Source organism: Carcharodon carcharias, chromosome 1 (assembly GCF_017639515.1).
Source record: "Carcharodon carcharias isolate sCarCar2 chromosome 1, sCarCar2.pri, whole genome shotgun sequence".
Taxonomy (NCBI): Eukaryota; Metazoa; Chordata; class Chondrichthyes; order Lamniformes; family Lamnidae; genus Carcharodon; species Carcharodon carcharias.
The window spans coordinates 271,950,492-271,973,700 of NC_054467.1; positions in this window are offsets into that span (position 1 = coordinate 271,950,492).

The window sequence follows — 23,209 nt, forward strand, 5'->3', positions numbered from 1 at the left end:
GGAGTGCTGCACTGTCAGAGGGTCAGTACTGAGGGAGTGCTGCACTGTCAGAGGGTCAGTACTGAGGGAGTGCTGCACTGTCAGAGGGTCAGTACTGAGGGAGTGCTGCACTGTCAGAGGGTCAGTACTGAGGGAGTGCTGCACTGTCAGAGGGTCAGTACTGAGGGAGTGCTGCACTGTCAGAGGGTCAGTACTGAGGGAGTGCTGCACTGTCAGAGGGTCAGTACTGAGGGAGTGCTGCACTGTCTGAGGGTCAGTACTGAGGGAGTGCTGCACTGTCAGAGTGTCAGTACTGAGGGAGTGCTGCACTGTCAGAGGGTCAGTACTGAGGGAGTGCTGCACTGTCAGAGGGTCAGTACTGAGGGAGTGCTGCACTGTCTGAGGGTCAGTACTGAGGGAGTGCTGCACTGTCAGAGGGTCAGTACTGAGGGAGTGCTGCACTGTCAGAGGGTCAGTACTGAGGGAGTGCTGCACTGTCAGAGGGTCAGTACTGAGGGAGTGCTGCACTGTCAGAGGGTCAGTACTGAGGGAGTGCTGCACTGTCAGAGGGTCAGTACTGAGGGAGTGCTGCACTGTCAGAGGGTCAGTACTGAGGGAGTGCTGCACTGTCAGAGGTCAGTACTGAGGGAGTGCTGCACTGTCAGAGGGTCAGTACTGAGGGAGTGCTGCACTGTCAGAGGGTCAGTACTGAGGGAGTGCTGCACTGTCAGAGGGTCAGTACTGAGGGAGTGCTGCACTGTCAGAGGGTCAGTACTGAGGGAGTGCTGCACTGTCAGAGGGTCAGTACTGAGGGAGTGCTGCACTGTCAGAGGGTCAGTACTGAGGGAGTGCTGCACTGTCAGAGGGTCAGTACTGAGGGAGTGCTGCACTGTCAGAGGGTCAGTACTGAGGGAGTGCTGCACTGTCAGAGGGTCAGTACTGAGGGAGTGCTGCACTGTCAGAGGGTCAGTACTGAGGGAGTGCTGCACTGTCAGAGGGTCAGTACTGAGGGAGTGCTGCACTGTCAGAGGGTCAGTACTGAGGGAGTGCTGCACTGTCAGAGGGTCAGTACTGAGGGAGTGCTGCACTGTCAGAGGGTCAGTACTGAGGGAGTGCTGCACTGTCTGAGGGTCAGTACTGAGGGAGTGCTGCACTGTCAGAGGGTCAGTACTGAGGGAGTGCTGCACTGTCAGAGGGTCAGTACTGAGGGAGTGCTGCACTGTCAGAGGGTCAGTACTGAGGGAGTGCTGCACTGTCAGAGGGTCAGTACTGAGGGAGTGCTGCACTGTCAGAGGGTCAGTACTGAGGGAGTGCTGCACTGTCAGAGGGTCAGTACTGAGGGAGTGCTGCACTGTCAGAGGGTCAGTACTGAGGGAGTGCTGCACTGTCAGAGGGTCAGTACTGAGGGAGTGCTGCACTGTCAGAGGGTCAGTACTGAGGGAGTGCTGCACTGTCAGAGGGTCAGTACTGAGGGAGTGCTGCACTGTCAGAGGGTCAGTACTGAGGGAGTGCTGCACTGTCAGAGGGTCAGTACTGAGGGAGTGCTGCACTGTCAGAGGGTCAGTACTGAGGGAGTGCTGCACTGTCAGAGGGTCAGTACTGAGGGAGTGCTGCACTGTCAGAGGGTCAGTACTGAGGGAGTGCTGCACTGTCAGAGGGTCAGTACTGAGGGAGTGCTGCACTGTCAGAGGGTCAGTACTGAGGGAGTGCTGCACTGTCAGAGGGTCAGTACTGAGGGAGTGCTGCACTGTCAGAGGGTCAGTACTGAGGGAGTGCTGCACTGTCAGAGGGTCAGTACTGAGGGAGTGCTGCACTGTCAGAGGGTCAGTACTGAGGGAGTGCTGCACTGTCAGAGGGTCAGTACTGAGGGAGTGCTGCACTGTCAGAGGGTCAGTACTGAGGGAGTGCTGCACTGTCAGAGGGTCAGTACTGAGGGAGTGCTGCACTGTCAGAGGGTCAGTACTGAGGGAGTGCTGCACTGTCCGAGGGTCAGTACTGAGGGAGTGCTGCACTGTCAGAGGGTCAGTACTGAGGGAGTGCTGCACTGTCAGAGGGTCAGTACTGAGGGAGCGCTGCACTGTCAGAGGGTCAGTACTGAGGGAGTGCTGCACTGTCAGAGGGTCAGTACTGAGGGAGTGCTGCACTGTCAGAGGGTCAGTACTGAGGGAGTGCTGCACTGTCAGAGGGTCAGTACTGAGGGAGTGCTGCACTGTCAGAGGGTCAGTACTGAGGGAGTGCTGCACTGTCAGAGGGTCAGTACTGAGGGAGTGCTGCACTGTCAGAGGGTCAGTACTGAGGGAGTGCTGCACTGTCAGAGGGTCAGTACTGAGGGAGTGCTGCACTGTCAGAGGGTCAGTACTGAGGGAGTGCTGCACTGTCAGAGGGTCAGTACTGAGGGAGTGCTGCACTGTCAGAGGGTCAGTACTGAGGGAGTGCTGCACTGTCAGAGGGTCAGTACTGAGGGAGTGCTGCACTGTCAGAGGGTCAGTACTGAGGGAGTGCTGCACTGTCAGAGGGTCAGTACTGAGGGAGTGCTGCACTGTCAGAGGGTCAGTACGAGGGAGTGCTGCACTGTCAGAGGGTCAGTACTGAGGGAGCGCTGCACTGTCAGAGGGTCAGTACTGAGGGAGTGCTGCACTGTCAGAGGGTCAGTACTGAGGGAGTGCTGCACTGTCAGAGGGTCAGTACTGAGGGAGTGCTGCACTGTCAGAGGGTCAGTACTGAGGGAGTGCTGTACTGTCAGAGGGTCAGTACTGAGGGAGTGCTGCACTGTCAGAGGGTCAGTACTGAGGGAGTGCTGCACTGTCAGAGGGTCAGTACTGAGGGAGTGCTGCACTGTCAGAGGGTCAGTACTGAGGGAGTGCTGCACTGTCAGAGGGTCAGTACTGAGGGAGTGCTGCACTGTCAGAGGGTCAGTACTGAGGGAGTGCTGCACTGTCAGAGGGTCAGTACTGAGGGAGTGCTGCACTGTCAGAGGGTCAGTACTGAGGGAGTGCTGCACTGTCAGAGGGTCAGTACTGAGGGAGTGCTGCACTGTCAGAGGGTCAGTACTGAGGGAGTGCTGCACTGTCAGAGGGTCAGTACTGAGGGAGTGCTGCACTGTCAGAGGGTCAGTACTGAGGGAGTGCTGCACTGTCAGAGGGTCAGTACTGAGGGAGTGCTGCACTGTCAGAGGGTCAGTACTGAGGGAGTGCTGCACTGTCAGAGGGTCAGTACTGAGGGAGTGCTGCACTGTCAGAGGGTCAGTACTGAGGGAGTGCTGCACTGTCAGAGGGTCAGTACTGAGGGAGTGCTGCACTGTCAGAGGGTCAGTACTGAGGGAGTGCTGCACTGTCAGAGAGTCAGTACTGAGGGAGTGCTGCACTGTCAGAGGGTCAGTACTGAGGGAGTGCTGCACTGTCTGAGGGTCAGTACTGAGGGAGTGCTGCACTGTCAGAGGGTCAGTACTGAGGGAGTGCTGCACTGTCAGAGGGTCAGTACTGAGGGAGTGCTGCACTGTCAGAGGGTCAGTACTGAGGGAGTGCTGCACTGTCTGAGGGTCAGTACTGAGGGAGTGCTGCACTGTCAGAGGGTCAGTACTGAGGGAGTGCTGCACTGTCAGAGGGTCAGTACTGAGGGAGTGCTGCACTGTCTGAGGGTCAGTACGAGGGAGTGCTGCACTGTCTGAGGGTCAGTACTGAGGGAGTGCTGCACTGTCAGAGGGTCAGTACTGAGGGAGTGCTGCACTGTCAGAGGGTCAGTACTGAGGGAGTGCTGCACTGTCAGAGGGTCAGTACTGAGGGAGTGCTGCACTGTCAGAGGGTCAGTACTGAGGGAGTGCTGCACTGTCAGAGGGTCAGTACTGAGGGAGTGCTGCACTGTCAGAGGGTCAGTACTGAGGGAGTGCTGCACTGTCAGAGGGTCAGTACTGAGGGAGTGCTGCACTGTCTGAGGGTCAGTACCGAGGGAGTGCTGCACTGTCAGAGGGTCAGTACTGAGGGAGTGCTGCACTGTCAGAGGGTCAGTACTGAGGGAGTGCTGCACTGTCAGAGGGTCAGTACTGAGGGAGTGCTGCACTGTCAGAGGGTCAGTACTGAGGGAGTGCTGCACTGTCAGAGGGTCAGTACTGAGGGAGTGCTGCACTGTCAGAGGGTCAGTACTGAGGGAGTGCTGCACTGTCAGAGGGTCAGTACTGAGGGAGTGCTGCACTGTCAGAGGGTCAGTACTGAGGGAGTGCTGCACTGTCAGAGGGTCAGTACTGAGGGAGTGCTGCACTGTCAGAGGGTCAGTACTGAGGGAGTGCTGCACTGTCAGAGGGTCAGTACTGAGGGAGTGCTGCAGTGTCTGAGGGTCAGTACTGAGGGAGTGCTACACTGTCAGAGTGTCAGTACTGAGGGAGTGCCGCACTGTCAGAGGGTCAGTACTGAGGGAGTGCTGCACTGTCAGAGGGTCAGTACTGAGGGAGTGCTGTACTGTCTGAGGGTCAGTACCGAGGGACTGCTGCACTGTCAGAGGGTCAGTACCGAGGGAGTGCTGCACTGTCAGAGGGTCAGTACCGAGGGAGTGCTGCACTGTCAGAGGGTCAGTACCGAGGGAGTGCTGCACTGTCAGAGGGTCAGTACTGAGGGAGCGCTGCATTGTCAGAGGGTCAGTACTGAGGGAGTGCTGCACTGTTGGAGGGTCAGTACTGAGGGAGTGCTGCATTGTCAAAGTGTCAGTACTGAGGGAGTGCTGCACTGTCCGAGGGTCAGTACTGAGGGAGTGCTGCACGCTCTGAGGGTCAGTACTGAGGGAGTGCCGCACTGTCAGAGGGTCAGTACTGAGGGAGTGCTGCACTGTCAGAGTGTCAGTACTGAGGGAGTGCTGCAGTGTCTGAAGGTCAGTACTGAGGGAGTGCTGTACTGTCTGAGGGTCAGTACCGAGGGACCACTGCACTGTCAGAGGGTCAGTACCGAGGGAGTGCTGCACTGTCAGAGGGTCAGTACTGAGGGAGTGCTGCACTGTCGGAGGGCTAGTACTGAGGGAGTGCTGCACTGTCAGAGGGTCAGTACTGAGGGAGTGCTGCAGTGTCAGAGGGTCAGTACTGAGGGAGTGCTGCACTCTCAGAGGGTCAGTACTGAGGGAGTGCTACACTGTCGGAGATTCAGGACTGAGGGAGTGCTGCACTGTCAGAGTGTCAGTACTGAGGGAGCGCTGCACTGTCAGAGGGTCAGTACTGAGGGAGTGCTGCACTGTCAGAGGGTCAGTACTGAGGGAGTGCTGCACGGTCAGAGAGTCAGAATTGAGGGAGTGCCGCACTGTCAGATGGTCAGTACTGAGGGAGTGCTGCACTGTCAGAGTGTCAGTACTGAGGGAGCGCTGCACTGTCAGAGGGTCAGTACTGAGGGAGTGCTGCACTGTCAGAGGGTCAGTACAGAGGTAGTGCTACACTGTCGGAGATTGAGGACTGAGGGAGTGCTGCACTGTGAGGGGGTCAGTACCGAGGGAGTGCTACACTGTTGGAGGGTGAGTACTGAGGGAGTGCTGCATTGTCGAAGTGTCAGTACTGAGGGTGTGCTGCACGCTCTGAGAGTCAGTACTGAGGGGGTGCCGCACTGTCAGAGGCTCAGTACTGAGGGGGTGCTGCACGCTCTGAGAGTCAGTACTGAGGGGGTGCCGCACTGTCAGAGGGTCAGTACTGAGGGAGTGCTACACTGTCAGAGGGTCAGTACTGAGGGAGTGCTGCACTGTCAGAGGGTCAGTACAGAGGGAGTTCCGTACTGTCTGAGTGTCAGTACCGAGGAACCACCGCACTGTCAGAGTGTCAGTACCGAGGGAGTGCTGCACTGTCAGAGGGTCAGTACTGAGGGAGTGCCGCACTGTCAGAGGGTCAGTACTGAGGGAGTGCTGCACTGTCAGAGTGTCAGTACTGAGGGAGTGCTGCAGTGTCTGAAGGTCAGTACTGAGGGAGTGCTTTACTGTCTGAGGGTCAGTACCGAGGGACCACTGCACTGTCAGAGGGTCAGTACCGAGGGAGTGCTGCACTGTCAGAGGGTCAGTACTGAGGGAGTGCTGCACTGTCGGAGGGCTAGTACTGAGGGAGTGCTGCACTGTCAGAGGGTCAGTACTGAAGGAGTGCTGCACTGTCAGAGGGTCAGTACTGAGGGAGTGCTGCACTGTCAGAGGGTCAGTACTGAGGGAGTGCTGCACTGTCAGAGGGTCAGTACTGAGGGAGTGCTGCACTGTCAGAGGGTCAGTACTGAGGGAGTGCTGCACTGTCAGAGGGTCAGTGCTGAGTGAGTGCTGCACTGTCAGAGGGTCAGTACTGAGGGAGTGCTGCACTGTCAGACGGTCAGTACTGAGGGAGTGCTGCACTGTCAGAGGGTCAGTACGGAGGGAGTGCTGCACTGTCAGAGGGTCAGTACTGAGGGAGTGCTGGACTCTCAGAGGGTCAGTACTGAGGGAGTGCTGCACTGTCAGAGGGTCATTAGGGAGGGAGCGCTGCACATTCCGAGGGTCAGTACTGAGGGAGCGCTGCACAGTCCGAGGGTCAGTACTGAGGGAGTGCTGCACTCTCCGAGGGTCATTACGGAGGGAGCGCTGCACAGTCCGAGGGTCAGTACTGCGGGAGCGCTGCACAGTCCAAGGGTCAGTACTGAGGGAGTGCTGCACTGTCAGAGGGTCAGTACGGAGGGAGTGCTGCACTGTCGGAGGGTCAGTACTGAGGGAGCGCCGCACTGTCAGAGGGTCAGTACTGAGGGAATGCTGCACTGTCAGAGGGTCACTACTGAGGGAGTGCTACATTGTCAGAGTGTCAGTACTGAGGGAGTGCTGCCCTGTCAGAGGGTCAGTACTGAGGGAGTGCTGCAGTGTCTGAGGGTCAGTACTGAGGGAGTGCTGCAGTGTCTGAGGGTCAGTACTGAGCGAGTGCTACATTGTCAGAGAGTCAGTGCTGAGTGAGTGCTGCACTGTCAGAGGGTCAGTACTGAGGGAGCGCTGCACTGTCAGACGGTCAGTACTGAGGGAGTGCTGCACTGTCAGAGGGTCATTACTGAGGGGGTGCTGCACGCTCTGAGAGTTAGTACTGAGGGGGTGCCGCACTGTCAGAGGGTCAGTACTGAGGGAGTGCTACACTGTCAGAGGGTCAATACTGAGGGAGTGCTGCACTGTCAGAGGGTCAGTACAGAGGGAGTTCCGTACTGTCTGAGTGTCAGTACCGAGGAACCACCGCACTGTCAGAGTGTCAGTACCGAGGGAGTGCTGCACTGTCAGAGGGTCAGTCTTGAGGGAGTGCCGCACTGTCAGAGGGTCAGTACTGAGGGAGTGCTGCACTGTCAGAGTGTCAGTACTGTGGGAGTGCTGCAGTGTCTGAAGGTCAGTACTGAGGGAGTGCTGTACTGTCTGAGGGTCAGTACCGAGGGACCACTGCACTGTCAGAGGGTCAGTACCGAGGGAGTGCTGCACTGTCAGAGGGTCAGTACTGAGGGAGTGCTGCACTGTCGGAGGGCTAGTACTGAGGGAGTGCTGCACTGTCAGAGGGTCAGTACTGAAGGAGTGCTGCACTGTCAGAGGGTCAGTACTGAGGGAGTGCTGCACTGTCAGAGGGTCAGTACTGAGGGAGTGCTGCACTGTCAGAGGGTCAGTACTGAGGGAGTGCTGCACTGTCAGAGGGTCAGTACTGAGGGAGTGCTGCACTGTCAGAGGGTCAGTGCTGAGTGAGTGCTGCACTGTCAGAGGGTCAGTACTGAGGGAGTGCTGCACTGTCAGACGGTCAGTACTGAGGGAGTGCTGCACTGTCAGAGGGTCAGTACGGAGGGAGTGCTGCACTGTCAGAGGGTCAGTACTGAGGGAGTGCTGGACTCTCAGAGGGTCAGTACTGAGGGAGTGCTGCACTGTCAGAGGGTCATTACGGAGGGAGCGCTGCACATTCCGAGGGTCAGTACTGAGGGAGCGCTGCACAGTCCGAGGGTCAGTACTGAGGGAGTGCTGCACTCTCCGAGGGTCATTACGGAGGGAGCGCTGCACAGTCCGAGGGTCAGTACTGAGGGAGCGCTGCACAGTCCAAGGGTCAGTACTGAGGGAGTGCTGCACTGTCAGAGGGTCAGTACGGAGGGAGTGCTGCACTGTCGGAGTGTCAGTACTGAGGGAGCGCCGCACTGTCAGAGGGTCAGTACTGAGGGAATGCTGCACTGTCAGAGGGTCACTACTGAGGGAGTGCTACATTGTCAGAGTGTCAGTACTGAGGGAGTGCTGCACTGTCAGAGGGTCAGTACTGAGGGAGTGCTGCAGTGTCTGAGGGTCAGTACTGAGGGAGTGCTACATTGTCAGAGTGTCAGTACTGAGGGAGTGCCGCACTGTCAGAGGGTCAGTACTGAGGGAGTGCTGCACTGTCAGAGGGTCATTACTGAGGGAGTGCTGTACTGTCTGAGGGTTAGTACCGAGGGACCACTGCATTGTCAGAGGGTCAGTACCAAGGGAGTGCTGCACTGTCAGAGGGTCAGTACCAAGGGAGTGCTGCACTGTCAGAGGGTCAGTACCGAGGGAGTGCTGCACTGTCAGAGGGTCAGTACTGAGGGAGCGCTGCACTGTCAGAGGGTCAGTACTGAGGGAGTGCTGCACTGTCAGAGGGTCAGTACTGAGGGGGCGCTGCACTGTCAGAGGGTCAGTACTGAGGGAGTGCTGCACTGTTGGAGGGTCAGTACTGAGGGAGTGCTGCATTGTCAAAATGTCAGTACTGAGGGAGTGCTGCACTGTCCGAGGGTCAGTACTGAGGGAGTGCTGCACGCTCTGAGGGTCAGTACTGAGGGAGTGCTGCACTGTCTGAGGATCAGTACCGAGGGAGTGCTGCACTGTCAGAGGGTCAGTACTGAGGGGGTGCTGCACTGTCAGAGGGTCAGTACTGAGGGAGTGCTGCACTGTCTGAGGATCAATACCGAGGGAGTGCTGCCCTGTCAGAGGGTCAGTACTGAGGGAGTGCTGCACTGTCAGAGTGTCAGCAATGAGGGAGTGCTGCACTGTCAGAGAGTCAGTACTGCGGGAGTGCTTCACTGTCAGAGGGTCAGTACTGAGGGAGTGCTGCAGGCTCTGAGAGTCAGTACTGAGGGAGTGCTGCACTGTCAGAGGGTCAGTACTGAGGGAGTGCTGCACTGTCAGAGGGTCAGTACTGAGGGAGTGCCGCACTGTCAGAGGGTCAGTACTGAGGGAGCGCTGCACTGTCTGAGTGTCAGTACGGAGGGAGTGCTGCAATGTCTGTGGGTCCGTACTGAGGGAGTGCTGCACTGTCTGACGGTCAGTACGGAGGTAGTGCTGCACTGTCTGATGTTCAGTACGGCGGGAGCGCTGCACTGTCTGAGGGTCAGTACCGAGGGAGTGCTGCACTGTCTGAGGGTCAGTACGGAGGGAGTGTTGCACTGTCTGAGGGTCAGTACTGAGGGAGTGCGTCACTATCGGAGGGTCAGTACCGAGGGAGTGCTGCACTGTCAGAGGATCAGTACTGAGGGAGTGCTGCACTGTCAGAGGATCACTACTGAGGGAGTGCTGCACTGTCTGAGGGTCAGTACTGAGGGAGTGCTGCACTGTCAGAGGGTCAGTACTGAGGGAGTGCTGCACAGTTGAAGGGTCAGTACTGAGGGAGTGCTGCACTGTCCGAAGGCCAGTGCTGAGGGAGTGCTGCACTGTCAGAGGGTCAGTACGGGAGGGAGTGCTGCACTGTCAGAGGGTCATTTCGGAGGGAGCGCTGCACTGTCAGAGGGTCAGTACTGAGGGAGTGCTGCACTGTCAGAGGCTCAGTACTGAGGGAGTACTGCACTGTCAGAGGGTCAGTACTGAGGGAGTGCTGCACTGTCAGAGGGTCAGTACTGAGGGAGTGCTGCACTGTCGGAGGGTCAGTAATGAGGGAGCGCTGCACTGTCTGAGGATCAGTACCGACGGAGTGCTGCACTGTCAGAGGTTCAGTACTGAGGGAATGCTGCACTGTCAGAGGGTCAGTACTGAGGGAGTGCTGCACTGTCAGAGGGTCAGTACTGAGGGAGCGCCGCACTGTCAGATGGTCAGTATTGAGGGAGTGCTGCACTGTCGGAGAGTCAGTCCTGAGTGAGTGCTGCACTGTCTGAGGGTCATTACTGAGGGAGTGTTGCACTGTCAGAGGGCCAGTACTGAGGGAGCGCTGCACTGTCAGAGGGTCAGTACTGAGGGAATGCTGCACTGTCAGAGGGTCAGTACTGAGGGAGTGCTGCACTGTCAGAGAGTCAGTGCTGATGGAGAGCTGCACTGTCAGAGGGTCAGTACTGAGGGAATGCTGCACTGTCAGAGGGTCAGTACGGAGGGAGTGCTGCACTGTCAGAGGGTCAGTACTGAGGGAATGCTGCACTTTCAAAGCGTCAGTACTGAGGGAGTGCTGCACTGTCAGATGGTCAGTACTGAGGGAGTTCCGTACTGTCAGAGAGTCAGTACTGAGGGAATGCTGCACTGTCAGAGAGTCAGTGCTGAGGGAGTGCTGCACTGTCAGAGGGTCGGTACTGAGGGACCGCTGCACAGTCAGAGGATCAGTACTGAGGGAATGCTGCACTGTCAGAGGGTCAGTACTGAGGGAATGCTGCACTGTCAGAGGGTCAGTACTGAGGGAATGCTGCACTGTCAGAGGGTCAGTACTGAGGGAGTGCTGCACTGTCAGTGGGTCAGTACTGAGGGAATGCTGCACTCTCAGAGGGTCTGTTCTGAGGGAGTGCTGCACTGTCAGAGGGTCAGTACTGAGGGAGTGCTGCACTGTCAGAAGGTCAGTACTGATGGAGCGCCGCACTGTCAGAGGGTCAGTATTGAGGGAGTGCTGCACTGTCAGAGAGTCAGTGCTGAGTGAGTGCTGCACTGTCAGAGGGCCAGTACTGAGGGAGCGCTGCACTGTCCGAGGGCCAGTAGAGGGAGTGCTGCACTGTCAGAGGGTCATTACTGAGGGAGTGCTGCACTGTCAGAGGGTCAGTACTGATGGAGCGCTGCACTGTCCGAGGGTCAGTACTGAGGGAGTGCTGCACTGTCAGAGAGTCAGTACTGAGGGAGTACTGCACTGTCAGAGGGTCAGTACTGATGGAGCGCTGCACTGTCCAAGGGCCAGTAGAGGGAGTGCTGCACTGTCCGAAGTTTGGGATGAGATGGCAAATCTGAACAAGGAGCATGGGAAGGCCATTCAGCCCCTCCAGCCTGCCTCTCCTTTTATTAAGATCATGGCTGATCGGATATTAACCTGAAATCTGCACCCCATCTACCACCAATAACCTATCACCTGGAAAAACTCAGCAGGTCTGGCAGCATCTGCAGAGAGGAACACAGTTACCGTTTCGAGTCCGAATGACCCTTCAACAGAACTAAGGAAAAATAGAAGAGAGGTGAAGTATAAGTGGATAGAGGGCCAGTGATAGGTGGAGATAACCAAAAGATGTCCCAGACAAAAGGACCAAGAGGTGTTGAAGGTGGTGATATTATCTAAAGGAATGTGCTAATTAAGGGGAGAAAGCACGACGAGCAAGGTACAGATAGCCTTAGTGGGGCTGGGGTGGGGTGAAGGAATCGAAATAGGCTAAAAGTTTGAGATAAAATAATGGATTGAAATACATTTAAAAATAAAGGAACTAGGTGGGAAAAGAAAAATCTATATAAATTATTGGAAAAAAAAGGGGGAAATCGGAAAAGGGGTGGGAATGGAGGAGAGAGTTCATGATCTAAAATTGTTGAACTCAATATTCAGTCTGGAAGGCTGTAACACCTTCTCCTCCCTCCCAGAACCATGATAGGGTCCCCCTTGTCCTCACTTATCATCCCACCAGCCTTCGCATTCAAAGGATCATCCTCCGCCATTTCTGCCAACTCCAGCATGATGCTGCAACCAAACATATCTTCCCTTCACCCCCACCGGCGGCATTCCACAGGGATCGTTTCCTCCGGGACACCCTGGTCCACTCCTCCATCACCCCTTTCTCCTCAACCCCCACCTACGGCACCTTCCCATGTAACCGCAGAAGGTGCAACACCTGCCCCTTCACTTCCTCTCTCCTCACCGTCCAAGTGCCCAAACACTCCTTTCAAGTGAAGCAGCATTTCACTTGCACTTCCCCCAACTTAGTCTACTGTATTCGTTGCTCCCAATGCGGTCTCCTCAACATTGACTGGGTGACCGTTTTGTGGAACACCTTCGGTCTGTCTGCAAGCATGACCCAGACCTCCCTGTCACTTGCCATTTCAACACTCCATCCTGCTCTCATGTCCACATGTCCGTCCTTGGCCTGCTGCATTGTTCCAGTGAAGCTCAACGCAAACTGGAGGAACAGCACCTCATCTTCCGACTAGGCACTTTACAGCCTTCCGGACTGAATATTGAGTTCAACAACTTTAGATCATGAACTCTCTCCTCCATCCCCACTCCCTTTCCGATCCCCCTTTTTCCAATAATTTATATAGATTTTTCTTTTCCCACCTATTTCCTTTAATTTTAAATTTATTTCTATCCATTGTTTTATCTCTACCTTTTAGCCTATTTCGATCCCTTCCCCCCACCCCAGCCCCACTAGGTCTATCTGTACCTTGCTTGTCCTGCTTTCTACCCTTAATTAGCACATTCCTTCGATAATATCACCACCTTCAACACCTCTTTGTCCTTTTGTCTATGACATCTTTTCGTTATCTCCACCTATCACTGGCCCTCTATCTAGCTCTACTTGTCCCACCCCCCTTAAACCAGCTTATATTTCACCTCTTTTCTATTTTTACTTAGTTCTGTTGAAGGGTCATTCAGACTTGAAACATTAACTGTGTTCCTCTCTGCAGATGCTGTCAGAACTGCTGAGTTTTTCCAGCTATTTTTGTTTTTGTTTTGGATTTCCAGCATCCGCAGTTTTTTGTTTTTATAATAATCTATCACCCCCAATAACCCATCACCCCCCAATAACTCATCACCCCCTTACTTACCAAGAATTTATCCACCTCTGCCTTTAAAATATTCAGGCTCTGCTTCCACCACCTTTACAGGAAGAGAGTTCCAAAGACTCACCACCCTCTGAGAGAAAAAATTTCTCCTCATCTCTGTTTTAAATGGGTGACCCCTTATTTTTAACCAGTGACCCCTAGTTCTAGATTCTCCCACAAGAGGAAACATTCTCTCCACATCCACCCTGTCCAGTCCCCTCAGGATCTTAAACGTTTCAATCAAATCGCCTCTTACTCTTCTAAACTCCAGTAGATACAGGCCCAGCCTGTTCAACCTTTCCTCATAAAACAACCACCCATTCCAGAAGGTCTGGGAAACCTTCTCTAAACTGCTTCTAAAGCATTTACATCCTTCCTTAAGGAAGGTGACCAGTACTGTACACAATACTCCAGATGTGGTCTCACTAGTGCTCTATATGACTGAAGCATAACCTCCCTACTTTTATATTCAATTCCCCTCACAATAAATGATAATATTCTATTCACTTTCCTAATTACCTGCTGTACCTGCAAACGAACCTTTTGTGATTCATGCACTAGGACACCCAGATCCCTCTGAATCTCAGAGCTCTGCAATCTCTCACTGTTTAGATAAACTGTTTCTCTTTTATTCTTCCTACCAAATTGGACAATGTCACATTTGCCCACATTAAACTCCATTTGCCAGATCCCTGCCCACTCTCTTAACCTAGCTATATCCCTTTGTAGCCTCCTTATGCCCTCAGTCAAGGCCCATATGCTCTTGTGGGTGGGTGTAAAATATTCTAGGGCCAGTATTCTGAAACTGAGCATGGGAGATCTCCCTGGTTTCCAATCAAAATTTATCAACCCCCAACCAACGTCAGAAAAAGCAGTTTTTAAAAACCTTTTATGGATGTGGGCTTCACTGGCTGGACCAGCATTTGAGCTCAGGAAGAATTTCTAGTTAATGTCTCAGTAAGTGCTTTTCCCCAAATGGTTATGAGGCTAACACAGTGTGTACTGGAATATTGATCAATACAGAGCAGAGAGATCAGCACTCCGAAGCCCAGTCTGAACTCACGATACTGATTTCAATCAGGCCACAATGAGGACAGTAAGAAACACAAAAGTGCTGGCTGTCTGGTCTGTTAGGGGGGGAGCAGTCAGCTCTGGAGTGAGCAATAAAACTCTCGAATTAAGCATCTTAGTCTCTATGTGTCCTTCACATCCAGGCTTGGGAGCAGAGAACTCCTGCAGTGCATCTTCTAGATACATCTGAGCATAGGAATTAAGAGCAGGAGTAGGCCATTCGGCCCCTCGAGCCTGCTGTGCCATTCAATAAGATCATGGCTGACATGATTGTGGTCACAACCCCACTTTCCTGCCCACCCCCGATAACCTTTGACCCCCCTGGTTAGTCAACAATCTATCTACCTCTGCCTTAACAATATCCCTTGACCCTCCCTCCACTGCTCTCTGGGGAAGACAGTTCCAAAGACTCACGATCCTCTGAGTGAAAAAATTTCTCTTTATCTCTGTTTTAAATGAGCAACCTGGTTATTTTTAACCAGTGACCCCTAGTTCTAGATTCTCCCACAAGAGGAAACATTCTCTCCACACCCACCCTGTCCAGTCCCCTCAGGATCTTATATGTTTCAATCAAATCGCCTCTCAATCCGCTGAACTCCAGTAGATACAGGCCCAGTCTGTCCAACCTTTCCTCATAAAACAACCCCGTTATCCCAGCAATCAGTCCAGTGAATCTTTTCTGAACTGTTTCTAATGCAATGATAGCCTTTCTAAAATAAGGAGACCAAAACTGTACACAGTATTCCAGATGTTCTCTCCAAGACCCTGTACAGCTGTAGTAAAACTTCCCTACTTTTATATTCCATTCCCCTCACAATAAATAACCTTCCTAATCACTTACTGCTCCTTTATACTAACTTTTCTTTATTCATGTACTAGGACACCCAGATCCCTCTGTACCTCAGAGCTCTGCAACCTCTCTCCATTTAAATAATATTCTGCTTTTCTATTCTTCCTGCCAAGGTGAACACGTTCACATTTTCCCACATTATACTCCACCCGGCAAATTTTTACCCACACACTCAACCTGTCTCTATCCCTTTGCAGACTCCTTATGACCTCTTCACAATTTACTTACCTACCTAAATGGGTTGGTGGAGTGGGCGGTAAAGTGTCAGATGGATTTTAACAAAGAGAAGTGTGAGGTCATACATTTAGGGAGGTCAAACAGTTACTGGGATTACACAATAAATGGGAATATACTAAGAGGAGCAGATGAAGTGAGAGATCTTGGCGTACAAGTACACAAGTCCCTGAAGGCAGCAGTTCAAGAAGACAAGGTTGTAAAGAAGGCATATGGAATGCTCTGCTTCAATGGCAGAGGCATAGAATATAAAAGTAAGGATATAATGTTGGAATTGTATAAAACACTGGTGAGGCCACAACTGGAGTATTGTGTGCAGTTCTGGTCACCACATTACAGGAAGGACGTAATAGCTCTGGAGGGAGTGCAGAGGAGGTTTACAAGAATGTTGCCAGGGTTAGAAAAGTGTAGCTATGAGGAGAGATTGGATAGGTTGGGGTTATTTTCCTTAGAACAAAGAAGGCTGAGAGGTGACTTGATTGAGGTGTGCAAAATTATGAGGGGAATAGATAGAGTGGACAGGATAAAATTGGTTCTCTTGGTGGAGAATTCTAGAACCAGGGGACATAGATTCAAGATAAGTGGCAGAAGGTGTAGGGGGGACATGAGGAAGAACTTTTTTACGCAGAGGGTAGTGGGTGTCTGGAATTCGCTGCCCAAGTTGGTGGTAGAGGCAGAAAGTATCCATTTATCACATCCTTTATAATAGATTCTCTATTTTCCCTACTACTGATGTCAGGTTAACAGGTCTGTGGTTCCCTGTTTTCTCTCATCCTCCCTTCTTAAATAATGGGGCAACATTTGCTACCTTCCAATCTGTAGGATCCATTCCAGAATCTATAGAATTTTGAAAAATGACCTCCAATCCATTGACTGTCTCCAGTGTCCTCATTCAGGAAGGGAATGGCAGGGCATTTAGAAAATCAGAATACAATCAGTTCGAGTCAGCATGGTTTTGTGAAGAGAAAATCATGTTTGACAAATTTATTAGAGTTCTTTGAGGGTATAGCAAGCAGGGTAGGTAAAGGGGAACCAGCGGATGTAGTGCATTTCGATTTGCAAAAGACACCTGATAAAGGTGCCACACAAAAGATCAGCGCAGAAGACAAGAGTTGGTGTGAGGGTAACATGTTATCATGGATAGAGGATGGGAGGGTTAACTAAATAACAGGAAACAGAGAGTAGGGATAAATGGGTTGGTTTCAGATTTTCAAACTTAAAGTATTGAAATGCCACAGGGATCAGTGCTGGGACTACAATTATTTACAATATATATTAATAACTTGGATAAAAGGGCCGACTGTATTGTAGCCAAATTTGCTAAGAGTCACTATCTCCATTAAAGATTAAATTATAAAAGACAAAATTATGAGGGGCATATATAGGGTTTCCCCCTAGCTGAGGGGTCAGTTACCAGGAGTAACAGATTGAAGGTGATTGGTAGAAGGATTAGAGGGGACATGAGGAAAGACTTTTTCACCCAGAGGGTGGTGGGTGTCTGGAACTCACTGCCTAAGTTGGTGGTTGAGGCTGAAACGCTCACCTCATTTAAAATGTACCTGGATCTGCATCTGATGTGCTGGAACCTGCAAAGCCACAAACCAGGGGCTGGAAAGTGGGATTAAAATGAGCGGCTAGTTTAATTTTTTTCTTTTTGGCCAGTGCAGATACGATAGGCTGAATGGCCTCTTTCTGCACAGTAACCTTTCTGTGAGAGTCACGGAATCAAAGGTTTGGTTTTGAAGCTTAGAAGTTGGTTAATGTAAATTGCCGTTCAGAAGATCCCAGGTATGCAACATCGCCACGGAGATAGGTCATCGAGACCTGCCCTTTGTGTGGGGTTTATCTGAGTGTTTTGTTGACAGAGACAAGAAGTTCAACTTGGGGAATGAGCGGAGTGAGTTTCTGCCAAGAGCTGGAAAGTAGCTGGAAGCTAGCAGCAGACTTATCGGAAATGAAGAGTATCCCTGAGGGGGATACACTAAGGCAGAGGGCAGTGAACACAAGAACACAAGAGCTGAGAGCAAGAATCAGCCATTCAATCCCTTGAGCCTATCCTGCCTTTCCATAAGATCATAGCTGATCTGGTTGTATTTCAACTCCTCCTATCTGTCTGCCTTCAATAACCCTTGATTCCCTTATCCATCAAAAATCTGTCTAACTCAGGCTTTTTAAAAAATTCATTCATAGGATGTGGGCTTCGCTGGCTGGGTCAACATTTATTGCCCATCCCTAATTGCCCTTGAGAAGGTGGTGCTGAGCTGCCTTCTTGAACCGCTGCAGTCCATGTGTTGTAGGTAGACTGGCTGGACTGTCCACAGTTGTGAGCTGCTTGAGGAATGCTGGAGAGAGACTTAGCTGGATGGTGGTGAAAGAAACTCAAGAAAGCTAATTCCTCAGTGTTACAAGAACACTGAGGAGAATTGAAGAGAATTCCTGAGAGCTGTGGCACTTTGGTTTGGTCCCAAGAAGTGAAGGAGCCTTTAAAAGGCTGATAAGTAGCCAAAGACTTTGACTTCCTCCTCAGGAAGCAGAAAGGGAAAGGTTCAGTTCAGAAGCTCAGTTTTAATGTACGACTGATTGTGTTTAATGTTTTATGAGGAAAGGTTGGACAGGTTAGGCTTGTATCCATTGGAGTTTAGAAGAGTAAGAGAGGCGATTTGATTGAAACATATAAGATCCTGAGGGGACTGGACAGGGTGGGTGTGGAGAGAATGTTTCCTCTTGTGGGAGAATCTAGAACTAGGGGTCACTGGTTAAAAATAAGGGGTTGCCCTTTTAAAAAAGAGATGAGGAGAAATTTTATTCTCTCAGAGGGTAGTGAGTCTTTGGAACTCTCTTCCTGTAAAGGTGGTGGAAGCAGAATCTTTGAATATTTTTAAGGCAGAGGTGGATAGATTCTTGGTGAGTAAGGGGATGATAGGTTATCGAGGGTAGGTAGGGGTGCAGAATTAAGGTTACTATCAGATCAGCCTGATTTTATTAAATGGGGGAGCAGGCTCGAGGGGCTGAAAGGCCTACTCCTGCTCCTTGTTCATAGGCTGGTATGTTTTTGAGTTCAAAGTATAATTAATAGTCTAATATAATGTTTAGTTTGTGGTGTTTGCTTTGCTTGATTCTTGTATAGTAAAACCATTTGTTTTAAAACGTGGAATCGTGTAGCTTCATTCATTCAGTGAATAACAGGGCTTTAGGATTTCTCTCCAAACATTCCCAGTCTGGATGAGGATTTTGAATCCACAGATTCTATGGGGACAGTGGGTTTTCCAGATGACAGCATTTCACAGTGAATTTTACTATATTCATTAAAAAGCAGATTGGTTTTGTCAATTGCTGAAGCTTTGCATGAGGGGGCAGATTTATTCTAGAGTGTTTTACAAAAATAACAAAGGAAAATTGTCAGAGAAATGAAAAACATTTGAACTCAAAAGTGAGGAAAAGGAGAAAGAGAAATGTAAACCTTGAATTAGAGATGCAGAGAGTGAGAGGAAAGGAAAGCCTTTACATTCAAAGAGAGAAAGAGTAAGAACCTTTGAATTGCATTAGGGAGAGGTTTCCTTAGTGGAGAAATGCTATACCAGTGTGGAGTAACTTACCCCCAAATGTTTGACAGCTGGGGCCACCATCTCCAGTGGAGATGTCCAGTCCATTGGCAGGGATAGTGGTGGTGTCTGGAATAGTGGCAATAAGTTACGATTCAGTGAGGCTATGTCAGCCTGTTATTTGACTAGTATGTGGGACAGCTCTCTCAAATTTGGAACCAGCCAGCCGGTGTTAGTAAGGAAGATATTAACAGGTTGACAGGACTAGGTATTCCATTGTCAACTCCTGCACCTAGGACTGCCCTGGTTCGGTCCATTTTTGATTATTCTGTAGCAGTTTGGTATGACTGAGTCACTTGCAGGAAATTTAAGAGGAGAATGAAAAGACAAATACATTACTATGGCTGTGGAGTCTGGCAGGAGTATGGGACAATCACTGTGAAGCAGACCGGGAGGATTGTGAAGCAGGTCAGATCACTGTGAAGCAGACCGGGAGGATTGTGAAGCAGGTCAGATCACTGTGAAGCAGACCGGGAGGATTGTGAAGCAGGTCAGATTCACTGTGAAGCAGACCGGGAGGATTGTGAAGCAGGTCAGATTCACTGTGAAGCAGACCGGGAGGAGTGTGCAGCAGGTCAGGATCCATGTGATGCAGACCGGGAGGAGTGTGCAGCAGGTCATGATCACTCTGAAGCAGACCGGGAGGAATGTGAAGCAGGTCAGATCACTGTGAAGCAGACCGGGAGGAGTGTGCAGCAGGTCAGGATCCATGTGATGCAGACCGGGAGGAGTGTGCAGCAGGTCACGATCACTCTGAAGCAGACCGGGAGGAATGTGCATCAGGTCACAATCACTCTGAAGCAGACCGGGAGGAGTGTCAAGCAGGTCACGATCACTCTGAAGCAGACTGGGAGGAGTGTTTTGCAGGCCAGGATTACTGTGAAGCAGACCTTGAGGAGAGAGAAGCAGGTCAGGATAACTGTGAATCAGACCGGGAGTGTAAAGCAGGTCAGGATCACTGTGAAGCAGACGTGGAGGAGTCTGAAACAGTTTAGGGTCAAGGTGAAACAGACCAGGAGGAGTGTGAAGCAGGTCAGGATGATTCTGAAGCAGACCAGGAGGATTTTGAAACAGATCAGGATCACTGTGATGCAGAGCGGGAGGAGTGTGAAGCAGGTCAGATTCACTGTGAAGCAGACCAGGAGGAGTTTGAAGCAGGCCAGCATCACTGTGAAGCAGACCGGGAGGAGTGTGAAGCAGGTCAGATTCATTGTGAAGCAGACCAGGAGGAGTTTGAAGCAGGCCAGCATCACTGTGAAGCAGACCGGGAGGAGTTTGAAGCAGGCCAGCATCACTGTGAAGCAGACCGGGAGGAGTTTGAAGCAGGCCAGCATCACTATGAAGCAGACTGAGAGAAGTGTGAAGCAGGTCAGACTGGGAGGAGTTTGAAGCAGATCAGCATCACCCTGAGGCAGAATGGGCAGAGTGTGAAGCAGGTCAAGATCACTGTGAAGCAGACCGGGAGGAGTGTGAAGCAGGTCAAGATCACTGTGATGCAGACCAGGAGGAGTGTGAAACAGGTCAGATTCGCTGTGAAGCAGACTGGGAGGAGTGTGAAGCAGGTTAGGATTACTGTGAAGCAGACCAGGAGGAGCGTGAAGCAGGTTAGGATTACTGTGAAGCAGACCAGGAGGAGTGTGAAACAGGTCAGATTCATTGTGAAGCAGACCGGGAGAAGAGTGAAGCAGGTTAGGATCACTGTGAAGCAGACCAGGAGGAGTGTGAAACAGGTCAGATTCTCTGTGAAGCAGACCGGGAGGAGTGTGAAGCAGGTTAGGATCACTGTGAAGCAGACCGGGAGAAGAGTGAAGCAGGTCAGGTTCACTGTGAAGCAGACCAGGAGGAGTGTGAAACAGGTCAGATTCACTGTGAAGCAGACCGGGAGGAGTGTGAAGCAGGTTAGGATCACTGTGAAGCAGATCGGGAGAAGAGCGAAGCAGGTCAGGATCACTGTGAAGCAGACCAGGAGGAGTGTGAAGCAGGTCAGATTCACTGTGAAGCAGACCAGGAGGAGTGTGAAACAGGTCAGGATCACTGTGAAGCAGACCAGGAGGAGTGTGAAGCAGGTCAGATTCACTGTGAAGCAGACCGGGAGAAGAGTGAAGCAGGACAGGATCACTGTGAAGCAGACCGGGAGGAGTTTGAAGCAGGGCAGCATCACCCTGAGGCAGAATGGGTGGAGTGTGAAGCAGGTCAGGATCACTGTGAGGCTGATGGGGAGGAGTCTGAAGCAGATTAGGGTCACAGTGAACCAGACTGGGAGGGACAAATACATGAATAGGATGGGAATAGAGGGATACGGACCCCGGAAGTTCAAAATGCTTTAGTTGACGGGCAATACGATTGGCGCAGGCTTGGAGGGCCGAAGGGTCTGTTCCTGTGCTGTACTTTTCTTTGTTCTTTATTGAGTGTGAAGCAGATCAGGATGATTGTGAAGCAGACCGGGAGGGGTGTGTATCAGATCGGGATCACTGTGAAGCAGACCAGGGAGGACTGTGAAGCAGGTCAGGATCACTGTGAAACAGACCGGGAGGAATGTGCAGAAGCTTGGCATCACTGTGAAGCAGACCAGGAGGAGTGTGAAGCAGGTCAGTGTCATTATGAAGCAGACCAGGAGGTATGTGAAGCAGGTCAACATCACTCTGAAACAAATCAGGAGAATTGTGCATCATATCACAATCACAGTGAAACAGGTTGGGAGCAGTGTCTTGCAGGTCAGGATCTGTGAAGCAGTTAGTATGCAGGTAAAGCAAATAATTAAGAAGGCTAATGGAATGTAATCCTTTATTCCTCGAATACTGTGGGCAGTTTTTGTCTCCTTATTTAAGGAAGGATGTAAATGCATTGGAGACGGTTCAGAGGAGGTTTACTAGATTGATACCTGAAATGAGTGGGTTGTCTTATGAGGAAAGGTTGGACAGACTGGGCTTGTTTCCACTGGAGTTTAAAAGAGTGAGGGGTAATTTGATTGAAGTTATACAAGATCCTGAACGGCCTTGACAAGGTGGATGTGGGAAGGATGTTTCCTCTTGTGGGTGAGTCCAGAACTAGGGGGCAGTGTTTAAAATTAGGGGTCACCCTTTTAGGACAGAGATGAGGAGAAATTTTTTCTCTCAGAGGGTTGTGCGACTTTGTAACTCTCTGTCTCAGAAGGTGGTGGAGGCGGGAACACTGAATATTTTTAAGGCAGAGGTAGATAGATTCTTGTTAGGTAAGAGAATCAAAGGTTATCGGGGTTAGATAGGAATGTGGAAATCGAAACACAAAAAGATCAGCCATGATCTTATTGAATGGCGGAGCAGGCTCGAGGGGCTGAATGGTCTACTCCTGTTCCTATTTCTTATGTTCTTAACGTATAGCAGGTGAGGATCATTGTGAAGCAGACCGGGAGGATTGTGAAGTAGGTCAAGAGCACTGTGAAGCAGACCGGGAGGAACGTGAAGCAGGTCAGCATTATTGTGATGAGATGGGGACCAGTGTGCAGCAGGTATGGATTACCATGAATCAGACCGGGAGGAGTGTGAACCTGGACAGGATCATTGTGAATCAGGCCGTGAGGAGTGTAAAGCAGGCCGGCGACACTGTGAAGCAGACCGGGAGGAGTGTGAAGAAGGTCAGGGTCATTGTGAAGCTGACCAGGAGGATTGTGTAGAAGCTTGGCATCATTGTGAAACAGACTGGGAGGAGTGGGAAGCAGGTCATCATCACTGTGCAGGAGACCGGGAGGGGTGTGAAGCAAGTCAGCATCATTGTGAAGCGGACCGGGAGGAGTGGGAAGCAGGTCAGTGTCACTGTGCAGGAGACTGGGAGGGGTGTGAAGCAAGTCAGCATCATTGTGAAGCGGACCGGGAGGAGTGGGAAGCAGGTCAGTGTCACTGTGCAGGAGACTGGGAGGGGTGTGAAGCAAGTCAGCATCATTGTGAAGCGGACCAGGAGGAGTGGGAAGCAGGTCAGTGTCACTGTAATATAACCCACACCACCTACTGTAACACTGTGATATATCCAGCACCCCACACTGTGGCACTCTGATTTATCCTAAAACCCAACCTGTAACTCTCTGATATACATCCAATTAATTGGGATAGACATAGTGTTAAGGGTTTTGATGGAGTGGATTTCTTGAAATGTGTACAGGAGAACTTTTTAGGTCACTATGTAGAGGGTCCAACAAGGGACGGCGCAGTGCTGGACCTAATTCTGGGGAATGAAGCCGGACAGGTGGCTGAGGTGGTGGTGGGGGAGCATTTTAGTGATAGTGACCACAACATGGTACAGTTTAAGTTTGTTATGGACAAAGAAATCGACAAGTTGCATAAAAATGTTTTGGATTGGGGGAGAGTGGATTTTAGTAAAATAAGGCAGGATCTGGCCAAGGTAGACTGCGAACAGCTACTTGTGGGGAAATCTACAGAGGAGCAGTGAGCGGTGTTCAAAAAGGAAATGGGGAGGGTACAGGCTCAACATGTTCCTCTAGGGCGATAGGAAGGAGCAACAAGCCTAGAGAACCATGGATGACCAGGGATATTCAGGTTACGATGAGAAGGAAAAGAGAGGCTTTTAGCAG